At 38.1% G+C, this 13,012-nt stretch overlaps 1 protein-coding gene across 8 annotated transcripts in view; it reads right to left on the reverse strand.

Annotated features, from left to right (window-relative positions):
* LOC131042463 (uncharacterized protein ycf20) overlaps positions 1-6,924 on the reverse strand; it is a 41,134-nt gene extending 34,210 nt beyond the window's left edge. For 6 of the 8 annotated variants that reach the window (XM_057975752.2, XM_057975754.2, XM_057975750.2 and 3 more), the window contains exon 1: positions 6,641-6,924. The gene's annotated coding sequence lies outside the window, so the exon portion shown is untranslated. The remainder of the gene's footprint in view (positions 1-6,640) is intronic. The other 2 variants (XM_057975751.2, XM_057975747.2) reach the window with 1 other exon arrangement.
* Positions 6,925-13,012: the final 6,088 nt, after the last annotated feature.

Raw genomic sequence — 13,012 nt, forward strand, 5'->3', positions numbered from 1 at the left:
GTGCTTTATGCCAGACCGCATTAGAACAAGTATACAAAAGGGCCCCACAGACATTGATCTTAGAAGAAATTCAAGATTCAGAGACCGAAAGCTCTGCAGAAGACGAAACCTTATCCGATACTTCAACTGAAAGTCAGGAAGGCCCAGAGACAGAAAATCAAGGAAGTGCAATATGGACATTAAGGTTCGATGGGTCTAAGTCTAAACAAGGATCTGGAGCCGGTTATGAATTGATTAGCCCAACAGGAGAAACCTACCTGGCCGCTCACAGATTACAATTTCCTTGCACCAACAACGTAGCTGAATATGAATCCTTGATTCACGGGTTATTGCTAGCCATCCGGAAGAAGGCAAAAATACTACAAGTATATGGAGACTCAGAAATAGCTATAAGGCAAATCAGGAAGCAGTATGTGTGCCATGACAAAAGATTGACCAGATACAGAAACCGAGTCTGGGACCTCATTGAAAGTTTTGAAGCTTTCAATATCAATTCTATATACAGACATCAGAATCAAGTGGCTAATTCCCTTGCACAAGCCGCCAGTTCTTTGATACCATTAGCAATGGAAGGATTGAAGAAGTTCACAGTTGAGTTAATATCAGTTCCTTCGGTCCCAGATAACATCACCAATTTTCAAGTTTTCGAAGACGACAAGCACATCCTAGACTTCTTAACCAACACAGATGTCTTCTTAACCCAGATCATTGATGAAGAAGAAGTGGGAGAAGCAGAATTTGATGCCGAAGGTGTCCTGAATTTAAAGACAAACACTATTCCAAAGGGAATGGTAGAATTGGAAAGAATTTTTAATCCTGACAAATTGAAAGAAAAGAAGAACTACAGCATGGAAGGAAACATGTGCGACACAATCAATTTAGGTGATGATATACAAGCTAAGAATGTGTTCATCGGAAAGTCCTGTACCGCAACTGAAAGAAACGGGATCCTAAGAAACATGAGGGATTTCCCAGATGTCATAGCATGGAGTTATGAAGATCTCAAGACTTATGACACTGCAATTATTACTCACACAATCCCTTTGAAGCCAGGAAGCAAGCCATTTAGGCAGAGGCAGAGACCAGTTAACCCTTTATTGGAACCCTTGATTTATCAAGAAGTTAAGAAACTGCTCTCGGCCAAGATCATCTTCCCAGTAAGACATTCGACGTGGGTCGCCAACCTGGTTCCTGTCAGAAAGAAAAATGGAGAGATCAGATTATGTGTTGATTTTAGAAATCTCAACCGAGCATCAGAAAAGGACAATTATCCGCTACCATCACTAGATGAAGTGTTGCAGATTGTCAACGGGTCGCAGATGATGTCTTTTCTGGATGGATATTCAGGATATAACCAAGTTCTGGTCGAGCCAGAAGATCGACTAAAGACTGCTTTCACCACCAAATGGGGAACATTTGCATACAAGAGAATGCCTTTTGGACTTATAAATGCCGGGGCCACATTCCAGAGAGCCATGGACATCGCTTTCAGGGACTTAATTGGAAAATGCATTGTTATATATATGGATGACATCACAGTTTTCTCCAGGCAAAGAGAAGATCATGTGGACGACTTAAGAAGAGTCTTCCAAAGGTGCAGAAGATACAGTGTCTCCCTCAATCCGAAGAAATGTATATTTGGAGTAACAGAAGGAAAACTTTTAGGACATGTCATTTCAGAAAGAGGAATCTCCATCGATCCTGAAAGAATAAAAGCTATATCCACTATCAATTTGCCGGCTAGTAAGAAGGAACTCAAGTCATTCTTTGGCAAGATCAACTTCGTCAGAAAATTCATTACCGGATTTGCCGAGATAGTCAGACCTTTGAATGAGATGCTGAAGAAGGACGCAAAGATTGAATGGTCCCCACAAGCAAAGAGGGCATTTGAGGAGATAAAGACGGCAATCACAGAAGCACCAGTACTGATCAGTCCTGATTATCTCAAGCCCTTTTATCTATATTCCTTCGCTTCTGACTACACTTGTGCCACCGTTCTCACCCAGAGAAGTGAAGAAAGGGATGAGAATCCAATTGCATTCATGAGTACCCCGCTGAAAGATGCAGAACTCAGATATCCCAACATTGAAAAGCAAGCATATGCCCTAGTAAAGGCCGTTAAGAAATTTAGACATTACCTCCTGAGGGCCAAAATTTATGCAATAGTGCCTGATGCAGCAGTCAAGACTCTTCTCATGCAAAATGAATTAGGAGAAAGAAGAGGCAAGTGGGTCGCCATTATCCAAGAATTTGATATTGAAATCCAGCCCATGAAACTTGTTCGAGGACAAGCTTTGGCACAGACATTGGCAATTGATGGACCAGGATTAGTCCAGCAAGTTTATGAATTAGAGGACGTCACACCTGATGAATGGTACAAAGATATTGTAACATACTTGTTTAATCACAGATGTCCTGCTCGCATGACACCCACACAGAAGAGAGCATTAAGAATGAAATGTCAACATTACATGCTTCAAGGATCTGTTCTATATCGCAGAAATCATGAAGGGATATATCTGAGGTGTGTTGGCAAAGAGGGGGCCAAACAAATAATTGAACATTTTCATTCCAAGTTTGGGACCGGACATGGAGCCAACCTCGCAACAGCTCATCAGATCCTAAGGGCAGGATATTACTGGCCTACACTTTTCAAAGATACGTTTAATCATATCAAGACTTGCCACACATGCCAAGTCGCAGCCTTTAGAGAAAGAAATCCTGCTATGCGACTAAATCCAGTGATTGAAGCCAGACCATTTGCTAAATGGGGAATGGATTTTATTGGTGTTATCAACCCCGCATCCTCAGCACAACACAAGTATATCATTACAGCTACTGATTATTGTACCAGATGGTCAGAGGCACAGGCACTCAAAGTTTGCACCACTGAAGTTGTAATCAAATTCCTGGAGGAAAACATAATCACAAGGTTTGGATGTCCTTATGCGTTAGTTTGTGACAATGGCTCGGTATTCACATCATTGAGATTCTCGAATTGGGCTTTTGAATATGGAATAACCCTCAAGTTTTCATCAAATTATTATCCTCAGGGTAATGGGTTAGCCGAGTCAACCAACAAGAACTTACTCAGCGTTATCAAGAAATTGCTAGAAAGAAGTCCGAGAGAATGGCATGCCCAATTGAGATTCGCCTTATGGGCAGACAGAATCAGGACCAAGAACGCATTAGGCATTTCACCTTATTTTCTGGTTTACGGCCAAGATCCAGTCTTTCCCATGCAACTCAGGATCTCGACTTTGAGATTTATTCAGGAGTACATGGAAGACACCGATGCTGTTCAAGCCCGATTGACGCAATTAATGAATCTGGAAGAAAAGAGAGATCAAGCATTAGAAAATTTTGCAAAACACCAAGGAGTGGTGAAAAGATGGTTCGATCAACAAGCTAGAGTCAAAGCATTCCGGATTTCAGATCTTGTCCTATATTGGGACAAAGCACACGAGAAAAGAGGAGAACATGACACAACATGATTCCACCACTTCGTACCTTGTTGCCAAGAAAGGTCAGCTACCACATCAAGCCCATTAGATCTCTCACCATCAACTATCACAAAATTTTCCTTCTCTTTCGAGAGCATTGGAGTCAAATGCTGCTATTATTAACATAGGATTATTAATATTATATTAGTTTTTATCCTATGTAAAAGTTTAATATAAAAGTCAAAAGTTGAGAGTTAGTTGTGAGGATGGTAGTAGGTTAGTATAAAATAGACAATGGATAATTTCAATCTTTATGTGACGATGTGGAATATATTTGCAAATCCTTTATTTTAGGCATATTTATGTCTATATAATTGTATATTTCTCTTCACGTATGCATATTGGAATTCAAGTTTGCAGTATTATTATTTTGCAGAGATTGATGTCCTTTGTGAATCTAGTCTCTGTATTTGGTGCTTCTTTTTTCTTATTCACATATCATTATCTAACCTACATATCAAGATCTATTGAAAAAAGTGAGTTAAGCCCTGTGGTCCCATGGAGAGTACACAACAATTTTATGTGCACGTCAAAAACTAACTTTTATTTTGCAAACAGAATAAACAAATTGACTTATCTGAAGTGTTGCAAATTCTGTGTACCCCACCACTAACCAGAGCTGAAATTACTCTTCCTAATCAATCACTACTCCACAAATTTTATTTTATTTAAATTCTATTATTTGCACTTTTGAAATGCATAAAGTTGCATATAAATTTATTTAAGATATCTACACTAATTATGTATTAATTAACTTCTTACCATAAAATAAGCTCATTAAATTATGAGCAATTCGTAACAAGCAAGAAGCGACTATGGGCCCTTCTTTACAAATTATACACATCCTTTTAAATTATTTTTATTAAGCAATAAATATTTATTGCTGTAAATAAGGCAGCTTTATTTTCCACTCATTAACTAAGCGATGTGTCACATATAGCATTAATTTGGTTTTGCAACAGGAAAGGCACCGTGCTGAATTCAAATCTTCACATCATTTACATCATTTACAAGTAGTTTGTAATCCCCAACACAATGTTTTAAAAATAATTGCTTTGAATATTCAATGTTATTGTGGCAGTATTGGGATCTTAATTTTAAGTCATGGATACTTTAGAAAAGTAAGATCACAAAAGGGTTTTGTAAAGAGTAACCATAGTAAGTTTTGAGCCATGCATTGAGGCGGTTACTCTTGCTACACGAATGATGACCACAGTCTTTGCAAAGTAATATGAGATTTGTTAAGTGCGATGCAAGATCTAGCAAAGCTGTAAAGTTTGAAATAGTTTGGACTAGAGGGTCATGGGATTTTGTTATATATACAAGCAAACATGGGAAACTCGTCGTATTATATAAACACCACCCACTTGATCATTTTATCAATGTATTGTGCTTTATCGTAATTTTTAAAATGTAAATCTAGGAGCCATCTCTCAGCCAACACCCTCTATCTGACATGCCGTGATGGCTACCAAAGGTTGGCCAATAGAACAATCTATTGTCCACCGCCGGGACCTTATGGTTTTCAATCTATGATAGTTACCAATGGTATTTCGCAGCCACTGAAAACAAAAAATCTGCTCAAGGTATAATACTGCATTGATGAGTTCTCCAATTGCAATAATTTAATGGTTCTCATTAGACCTGGCGAATTTCCACACCTGGAGGACAACTAGGCAAGCACACCAAACTAAAATAAAAGCACTTGTTAAGAGTATACTTCTTTTCCAAGTTTCTGAGATAAAAAGAAAAATGCTTTGAAATTTGGGGGCAATCCATCATGTCCAAAGATATATAGGAGTGGATAAGATAATATACCTGGCGCTTGCAAGGTTACTCCTCAAAATTGTTTTTCTAAAATGCAAATAGAGTTTTTTAGGCCTATTTGTAGAAATTGAAGATGGACTAATAGGAATATTTTTCCTTTAATGCGACAAATGTTCTGTGTGACAAGTATGGACACAACTGCCATATTTTCTATCAACTGACTAATAAGTAGGGGCCCAAGACCTGACAATTAATGGTTGCATAGGTGCCAAAGTATAAAAGACTAGAAAGTAAAAATGCTTTAAGGAGAAAGAATTCAGTTGATGACTTCTCCTTTAGAGCTCATCAATCAAGATAAGACTAAAGAAGCTAAGGCTCATAGACATTACCTATGTTACATGACATAAAGAAGAAACAAAGTCGTGCATCTTTCTGCAGTAATAAGCAGCTAGAACCTTTTAGGGGTGCATAAAAAGCAGATTATAGGGCACTCTTTGCGTGTCTTGCAATGGAAAACAACACAAGGAGAAGAGATCTGGATGATTGGAGACCAGAAAAGAGAAATACCAAACTGTGCAATTTCTTTGCATACAAAAGATGAATCAAATTTTTATAGTGAGAATTCTTCTTTGCAGTTATAGAAACCTGGTACTTTGAGGATAGACCTACCAGACACAATCATGTCTAGGATTGCCTCTAAAAGGATGTTGAATCATTCCAAATTGATGCAAAAGCAGAGATATTTATCTGTGAGAAGATGATCTCTCAAATATAGCCCCCCTGTTTTTGTTTAAGTAACATAGTCACGTGGCTTAAAAAGAATGTAATCATGTCAAAAGCATATTGATACCTAATCATACCACTGAGCTATAACCATGTAACCAACCATGTGAGAAGATGTCTTTAAAAAAATTGGTCGTTTTGCCTCACACCAATTGCTTGCCTTGTGAATTTTGGCCTTTAAAGTACAAAAGCCAATATAATGGCACACAATTGTGAAGAAATATGTCGTATAGTGTATAAGGTTTGTGAAGAAGAATGTAATATTTTTAACATATGAAGATGGTCTGATATCTACTATTCATTCTATGTGAAACTGATATCTACTATTCATTCTATGTGAAAATGACTCTGGCAACCATGACAATTACAGCATCAGCAGTAGCTGGTATCCATTCAATAATAACTTAATAATTCTGTCAGGAAAATTGTCACAAAAATAACCTCCAGAACAAGGAAAACAAGATAAACAAAAATAAACAATGTTAACAACAGGACTGTTTTCGAATGAGATAAAACACAACAAAAATTATCCGACCGCGTACAGATTTCCAAAAAGAAAATCACTGAAACCATGGCAAGTGATTTACCTCAAGATTCTGCACAAATTGTGTTACTGTCAACGATGCAGATAAGGAAAAATTGGCAGAGTCTGCAGGAAAATATTGCGAAACCCTACCAAAGCAAGTATTTTGGTTGCGAGTTAAAATTTGTTCTCAGGCGAGGGGCGAGGAATATTTCATTCGCCTGAAAGTTGTTTTTCCCGGCCTGCAACAAATTGCCCGGTGAAAGCTGCTACAAAATATAGCATATCCACTAACTATCGTGTAGAGCCATATATGTATATGACGTTACAAAATTTTATTTACGTGGGGATATTTTGAAATCATTATCCAATGTAGATTGAGTTACCTATATAGATATAGGATTATATTGTTTATGGCATGGTATGTTAGTTTGAGTATGACATTATTGTTAAAATATTAATAATAAGGTTCTAAGGTTTTGATAGGCTTTGTGTTCTTGTTGGATCATTGTGTTTGTAAGTTTTAGTCGGTGCTAAAAACTATTTGCGTGAAAAGTTGTTATTATTAGTGTGAATAGGGTTCTTTAGTCATCTAATTCTTTATTAGCTAGTTCTTCAATATAGCTCTCTTTGCACTTAGTTAAGCTTACTTAGGGACTTTTTCACTTTATTTAGCTCATATGTGTTTTTTGTTTTTGCTTTCCTTCATTCATTTGCATTCTTGGGTGGATTTTTAGCCAAATCTTACATGGTATTAAAATATTGAAATAACTAGCTTATTGGATCTTAGTAATTAATATAAAACAAATATACCAGAGACCAATTTGTTTTTATTTGGAGTTCTCTATCATTTTAGAAAAGAAGCAAAAGCTTGATCTCAACGAGTCTTACACTAAGCATAGCACTACTCCAAGATGTTTAATTATTTTTATTTGGTCTTATAGAATTTAAGATTTATAATTGGTTAAATTATAGAAAGATATTGCTCATCTTAAACAAAGATCCTGATCCCCAATACTCCATAGACGGTTTGAACCGCATAATAACAATACAGGTACGAGTGCAAATATGCTTCTATATTGTGCGAATTTATTGCATGTTTAGGTGTGATCTACTAGGCGTCTTGTTTGGAGAAGGCATTTCATGGCATGAATAAGGTTTTTTAGCCATATAGTTCTTTATTTGCTAGTTCTACACTATAGCTCTCTTCACACTTACTTAAGCTTACTTAGGAACTTTTTCACTTTATCCCACATTGGTTGCGTGTTTAGTCTCTTGGGTAGTAAGTGTTATATATACTCACCCCTCGCTCTCACATGTGAAGAACACAAATGGACACTGAGAGGGGGGTGAATCAGTGTATTTAGAAAATTTCAACTATGTGTGCAAGTACAAAAACTGCTAATTAATTAAGAACATATACACACACAAATCAAACCACAACATAGAATATACTAGGAAAACCCAATGTGGGAAAAACCTTGGTGAGAATAGTTGCTCGAGTCTACCACTCCAATCTAGGCTCACAGTGAATAATAGTTTACAATGTTAGGGCACCAACCCAAGGAGCACCAACCCCTAATTTTTTGAGCATCTACTCAAAGGAGCACCTACCCTTGCTCTGAGCACCCACTCAGAGATTTACAGTGATTGATCAAGTTTACAAAACCTTGTCACAAATGAGTTTTGTAATACTTACAAATTTATCATATCTTAAGTGACTATCTCTACCTACTAGAGTTCCTTCTTTGTTTCTTCTTCTTCCTTTGTCTCTTCTTCTTTTTCTATTTCTATGGATGTCACTCTTTTCTCTCTCTATTTATGAATTATTTCTCACTCTCGACAACCACACACTCTCTGCAACAATACACGTACAGTCAACTACCTAAGATATCCCCTCTTTTTTTTACCTCTATCTATGTCTCAACAACCACACCTACCAATTTCAAATCGCATTCACAACCTTGCACCATCAGCTCTGCATCGAAGAATGTTTTTCCCTCCAAACCAATAATTTAAAATTAATTCATTTTGTCTCTCTCGGATTCGATCTACAACAAATTTGTTTTTCTTTCTTGGATCGACCATCTGCATTAAATGCCTCTTTTGTGATTTTCTAAAAGTTCTATGTACTGGGTTGCTATATTTAGCAAGCTCAATCTGTCCAACCGATTTTATTCTGCCTCTGTCGATCACCTTGAGCCCATCAACCATCTGCAACTCGGTCGCCATTAATGCATTATCCATCCTTTGTCAATCTACCCTGAAAAGATCGTCAACTACCTTCATTGTCACTGACTTCTACGTATTTGATTTGTTCTTTGTCCATCAAGAAACCACATGTCTTCATATTCTTCATCCAGATCGATAGGTCAAGGTCGATCAGATTCCACATAAAACCCTTGTGCCTATCAGTATTTACAAATGTCGTCAAAAGTCTTATTTATTTGACATCCAAGTCACTTGGTCAACCATGGTCAACCACCACGTGGACAAACAAGCTAATCGGTTTGCCACTGTGTCAACCAAAACACCTCAAATGGTCATAATGACCTTAAACTCTATCACTGCGAGATGGTGGGATGCACACCATTTATCCTTTTAACCTACCTCGCATCATCATTCACATACTTATTTTGCCTATGTGAGTTGGCAGGATGCATCATCTCTCTGCCTCAACTCACCTCATGAGGTCCTCTTTACATCCATCTACAGGTTGCAGGATAGCAGGATCCTTCTCTTCCTTCACTATCTTATCTTGTACGACCATCACACATCCATTTTGAATAGTGTGGGATAGCGGGAAGCCCAATTCCTGCCTTTGTCCTTTTAACCTCGCATGGTCACCTTTCACATGTTCATCATGTCACAGGATGGCAGGAAGAATCTCTTGTTTCTTCTTGTGTTACCCCGCAAGACCTTCAGTCTCAACGTAAACAAGCCACGAGATAGCGAGGAATTGTTATGCCCTGCTTGCAATTATCCTGCATAGACACCATGCACACACTTTGCGTGGTGCGAGATAGTGGGGGACACATTTCCCCTTGACTTTTCTTGTAGTGTGTGGTCAACCAAGGCTCAACAAACATGTCGCGGGATAGCGGGGGGGGGGGGTCTTCGACCTCTATGAAACTTTTATCCCGCACAACTAGTGCATCACTCTTTTCAACGTTGTGGGGAGTTGCGGATAGCCTTTTCTTTGTTCAAGTGTTATCCTGCATGGTCTCTTCCTTGCATTTGAACCAAACAACTACTACCACACAAAAATCACGACTCACAGACTACAACTCGTAACTCGGTGACTGATGTTGACATGAGGAGACGATGAGTATGGTTGAAACCCCTGTAGCATAACACAACATGTTATGTGCAATTGTACATCATAACCTGCGTGTTATGCATGATTGTTACCTGCTTCTCTGTAGCCTCTTGACATCCATCCCTTGACATCAATGACATCGATGACAATAATGCCAACAATCTCTGCCTTTAGCATTGATGTCAACACACTTGCAACCCATTCTCAGACCATTTCTCCCCCTTTGACAACAATGACAAAGGGTGAAATGACCAACTGCTCCAACACCAATGATCAACTGCGCACATTCTCTCCCCTTTGATTTTCTATAGCAATGAATGGAACTTCCAATTTCAAACATGACACAAATATAATACATTAGAAATTTCCTTTACAACCAGCTAGATGAACCATTATTACAATATAAAAAGCAGTGCCAATACTGCTTATAAAAATTTAGATCTCCCCCTAAGACTGTACATGAGGTTCAAGGCTGAAAGTGTAGAAACAATAGGCTCCCCCTAAACCACAAGCTACACCAAAGACTTTTAAGTGCTGAAGGTGGGTGGACGAAGACCCAATTTTTGTCGCAGATATTCAAAGTTGTCCTTAGGCGGGTCTTAGTGAAAATATCAACAACTTATTCACCTCTGCACACATATTGAACTGTTACATCTTTCTCTACAGCCTTTTCCTTGAGAAAATGATATTTGGTTGCAATGTGCTTTGTCCTAGAATGCTTGACAACATTCTTGGAAATATTAATGGCACTTGAGTTGTCACATGGGATGGGAATAGGATCTGAAAATTCTACTTGAATGTCCTTCAGTGTCTACTTCATCCATAACGCTTGTGAGCAACATGTGGCAACTGCAATGTACTCTACTTTGGTAGTTGATAATGAAATAGATTCTTGCTTATTGTTGTGCCATGACACTAACCTGTCTCTAAGGAAGAAAGCTCCACCACTAGTGCTCTTCATGTCATCTACACATCATGCCCAGTCTGCATCAATATAGGCTTGTAAGGTGAACTCTCCTTGCTTTGGATACCATAAGCCATAAGTGAGTGTTCCCTGTAGATACTTGAATATCCTCCTAACAACATTGACATGTGATTGTTTAGGAGTTGCTTGGAATCTTGCTACCATACACACAGCATGAACTATATCAGGCCTTGATGTTGTAGGATGCAATAGGCTTCCAATCATAGATCTATACAAGGTCTAATCTACACTGGGTGACTCATCATCTTTGCTTAACTTGCATCCTATCACCATGGGAGTACTAACTGGTTTGTTATCCTCCATCTAAAACTTCTTCATCATACCCTTAGCATACTTGGTTTGAGAAATGAATATGCCCTTATTTTGTTGTGATATTTGCAAACCAGTAAAATATGATAACTCTATAAGCATGGACATTTCAAATTTTGACTACATCTGATTAGAAAATTCTTTGCATAGAATATATTTGTTGCCTCCGAAGATGATGTCATCTACATATACTACAACTATGATCATGTGGTCTCCATCCACCTTAATGTACAAGTTGTTGTCACCATTTCCCTTTTTGAATCCTTGCTAATGTAAGTACTTATCCAACCTAGAATACCATGCTTTAGTTGCCTATTTCAAACCATATAGTGCCTTTTTCAATTTGCATACAAAGTTCTCATCTTCATGCAGTTGAAACCCTTCAGGTTGCTCACTATAGACTTCTTCCTCAATATTGTCATTCAAGAATGCAGATTTGACATCCATTCGGTATACCTTGTACCCTTTGAATGTAGAGAATGAGAAGAACATTTTGATTGCTTCAAGCCTTGCAACTGGTGCAAATGTTTCTTCAAAATCTATGCCCTCTACTTGAGCATATCCCTTGCACACTAGTCTTGCCTTGTTCCTTATTACCTTGCCTTCTTCATTCATCTTGTTCCTGTAGACCCATTTAGTTGACATTTTGTTTGCAGGTCTAGGAACCAATTCCCATGTTTTGTTCTTTTCAATTTGTTGCATCTTCTTCCATAGCCTTTGTCCACTTCTCACTCTTGTTGGCTTCATCATATGTTATAGGTTCCATCTCAGTCATAAGATAGAAGTTTAGTTGCTCATTGTTCCTTGATCTCCTTCTAGTTTGTATACCATCATTCTTGTTCCCAATAATTTGATCCTCTGGGTGATTCTTTTGCACGTATATGTTTGGGGCTTTGTTGTTGGCATATGTGCAGAGTTTGATGACATGATGATAATGTATGTTGTCATTGATGTCAATATGATGAAGTGTGAACCGGTATGTTGAAGTGAGTAAATTGGCAAGTGAACCGGTATGATGAAGTGTGAACCGGTATGTTGAAGTAAGTAAACTGACAATTGAACCAGTTTATGATGAAGTTTGAATTGGTATGATGAAGTGTGAGCTGGTATGTTGAAGTAAGTAAACTGGCAAGTGAACCGGTATATGCAAAGTTTGTATTGGGGTTTCACTTGATATGACTACCGATTGGTAGTCTCAGCTTCAGGGTTTTCGACTGATGCATTCCAAGTCTGTGCGATTCGATTGACGACATCCTATGATGAGTTATCATTGAAATGAAGATTAGATTGCGTTGCCATGTCAACTTTGTGCGCGTGAAGGTTTCCTTGAGGATCTTGCATGAGAAGATTGATTCTATCTATCTCGAGAATGTGCAAAATCTTAGTAAACGGTGGAGAGCACATGATGGGTTATCAGCTTCCAGAAGCGGTGAAGAACAGACGATGCAGAACGTCTTGAGATTTGTTCAAGATTTTTTTACCCTATGTAATGTGATTAAATGGTCAGGATTGGACCGACTGTATTGTTAACCTAGATGCTTCGGGTTTTAGGTTTTGGCCACCGACCTAATTGTTGTCTATAAGGTCGATGATGATTTTCATTTGAAGTTGTTGGCAAATGAATGTATGTGAGGTGATTCTTGCTAGACCGAAGAAGTGAGTAGAGATCTGCATAGTGTGATTGTAGATGCAAAGGAATTGAAGTGGATCTGCCTTGGCATTGAGTGCTGTTATCAGATCAATGTATTATCTATTGACTTATAACCATCTCAGCAGTTGGAAAATCCCTTTACCGGGTAGCTTTAACAGGCCTTTTCTAAATC

The sequence above is a fragment of the Cryptomeria japonica genome, chromosome 1, assembly GCF_030272615.1.
Source record: "Cryptomeria japonica chromosome 1, Sugi_1.0, whole genome shotgun sequence".
NCBI lineage: Eukaryota > Viridiplantae > Streptophyta > Pinopsida > Cupressales > Cupressaceae > Cryptomeria > Cryptomeria japonica.